The following is a 2798-nucleotide window of genomic DNA, read 5'->3' as shown; positions in this document are numbered from 1 at the left end:
TAATTACCGACTTCACGTACTTACACTGTGTCCCGTTGCACGATGTAATATTGCGAAACTATGATTTTGTGGCAGTGTTTTGTAAAGGAATTTTCCGTTTAATCATCGTCTTAGTATAAAGCTATATGGTTGTTCTGGTATCAGTGGACGTACATTATGTATTTTTTCTTCTCTTGAGCACCATGGTCATGACATGAAGCTCAGTCATTGATTACTCGCAAATGTTAGTAGTCATCCGCTGTTTATCTTGAAGATGTAAAAGTAGTGCGCGTACATCTCCTCGTTAGTATAGTGGTGAGTATCCCCGCCTGTCACGCGGGAGACCGGGGTTCGATTCCCCGACGGGGAGAGTCTGCATCTTTTTGCCTCGGTCTCAAAAGGCACCAAGCTAGAACCGGCCCCGTGTTAGTGGAAACGGGGCTTGTGACTTGTACTCATGCATAATATTCTGCGGGTCGCTCAGCAGCGCAGCATATGAAACTAGACTCGGATTGTAAGTGTGTGGTTTTGATAATTGATGTATGGATGGATGGATCCTTAATAAGAGATATAAACAATAAGGTCCAGTCGCCAACTAATCATGTAAAATACGTCATAAACTCATGGTTGTTAAACCCAGAATAAAAATGAAGACGTATAACTAGGAAAGTCAACTTGCACATTTCAATTTTGGTTCGATATAATCACGTTGTCCTTAACCCTCCAGTGCAGGAGGGGACGGTAATGCGCATCGAATGTTTCCGAACCTGTGTGTGATACAACCGAGGAAGAGCCGATGACTTCGGGGGAGGAGGGGCAGGCGACTCGGAAGAAAAAGCAGCAGAACCCAATGCAGCCTGTAGCCCATTCAAAGGCCTACTGTTGGACCTCTGCTTATTTTGCAATACGTCTTTAGTACGGACTGAAAAATGTCCGATTTCGATGAGTTTGAGAAGCAGTTAAGCGAAAATCGGCAAGGTAAGTTTGGCTTTGAAGATCGGTGTATGCTCCCTGTTTTAGGGTAATAAAGTGGCCGGCGTGTCCTAGCGCCGAGGATGGTGCGGAGGGCACTTCTGCTGGTTCCGAAAAGAAAAGCGCGGCTGGGAAATCGGTGCCTTTTATCCGAGCGCTCGCCGATTCTGAAACCTGCCCGATTCTTCTTCTCCCAGCTGCCGCAGGATCCCCGAAAACTGACCGCTTTGGTAAATCAGTGACATTCTTTGCTTGGCATTGTTATAGAGATCGCTAGGCCTGCATCCATCAGTGCCCGGCGTACATAACATGGACATTTCAATGAAACGTTATTGGGGTGCACTCGATGTGAAAGCCTGCGGTTTTATTTATTTAATTATTTACCATTATACACTTGGATCATAAATTGTGACCCGCGTATTTTCATTCGCAGTAACACACTATGCATGGATGTTTGTTGCAAGCGTTATATTTTCAAGATCACGTTTAAAGTTTTATGCAAATAAAAACGACCGCGACCACTTGATTTAAAGTCCGCACTTAATAACAGTGTTAGTTACTTGGTTTTTAAATACTACGACGAGTTTTCTATATAATGATATGATTTTGTCTCTTTCCGATGCACAATAGCCTTTCCCTTGGGTCCGAAATGCTGGCCCTGTCATCCGTACAGAATAAGTCTTTCTCACACGATCGCCGTTTCTTCATGATGTATAGACTCTAAAAATCAGCCGCGTTCCCTGGAATCATAACAACTGCTTTTAGGTCGTTATTGCAAAGTCTTGCACCTGTATCTACCTTTACAGCGGATAGCAGTAACTAACAATGATGTACAGTTATATAACAATACACATATAACTTCATTAAAGTGCAGAGAATCCAGTAAACTGAATAAACTTAAGCCATACTAACGCAACTGAAATATACAACATGCGTTACAACGGAGTCGAAAGTAGGATTGATTTATGTACCTATCAAATGGCAATCTTGTCATATCAGCTCCTTATCACTAAATCACTAAAATGTCATTCGAAACGACCTGATTCGGCTAGACGAGCACTAAGTGCCGCCGTGTTTGATAAACTAGCAGTTCCAGTCATTCATATCTGCGCTCTGACTATGCCTGCGATTGCGGTAATTGGTTATTACCGATTTACGTAAGATGCATTGGCCGCTCCGTGTCTGTACTTTTGCAGCGGTGCATTACCGTAACGCTGTTATAACTGATGCATGAAGCTGATTCCTCGAGCAGCACCTGCGTTTAAATGCTTCACTGAAAACTGCACCTTCAGGGATTTATTTAAGCTTCTATATGAAGGACCTGCTGGGATAGAAAGGTGATATTTTATTGCTAGTTTAATAAAGTGCTGTCTGTCAGATTGAAACGATATTAATTACCCATCCATCGTCCAACCAGTTATCTTAGTCAGGCTCCCCTGGAGCCTATTCCAGGCAAATTCCCCATACAGAGAGCAGAGGCAAAATTCAGGCCTCCAGACTCGGAGGCGTGAGGCAACTGTACTCACCACTGTGCTCCTATATCATTAATTAGTCTGGTTATGTTTTTATTGTTTCACAACAGACTGACATTCAAGGGGATGTCCTTGTGCCCTTGAAATTATTAGCCATTGAGAGATGGGTGTGTTTGTTTCAGGAGGGTGTGATTGAATATGTGAATTGAATGGAGGTGCTTCATTCTGGTGAGGAAACTGGGGAGTTAGACCCCGTACCACATCTTGGTCTCCGTAAGTGACTTTTAAGGCATAGCGCTGGGTCAGTCAGCATCCAGCACCCCAGGGAAGTTGGTAATATGATTACTCTGTGACTCATGGGCTTCAAACCCACAA

General features: G+C 43.5%; 1 non-coding gene across 1 annotated transcript; it reads left to right on the top strand.

The window, feature by feature from the left end:
* The first annotated feature begins 277 nt into the window (after window positions 1-277).
* trnad-guc (transfer RNA aspartic acid (anticodon GUC)) lies at window positions 278-349 on the top strand. Its single transcript has one exon. It is a non-coding gene; the product is annotated as a tRNA-Asp (tRNA).
* Window positions 350-2798: the final 2449 nt, after the last annotated feature.

The sequence above is a fragment of the Brienomyrus brachyistius genome, unplaced genomic scaffold (genome assembly GCF_023856365.1).
Source record: "Brienomyrus brachyistius isolate T26 unplaced genomic scaffold, BBRACH_0.4 scaffold906, whole genome shotgun sequence".
Classification (NCBI taxonomy): domain Eukaryota; kingdom Metazoa; phylum Chordata; class Actinopteri; order Osteoglossiformes; family Mormyridae; genus Brienomyrus; species Brienomyrus brachyistius.
The sequence above is the reverse complement of the archived record's forward strand: the minus strand, read 5'-3'. Positions and strand labels throughout refer to the sequence as shown.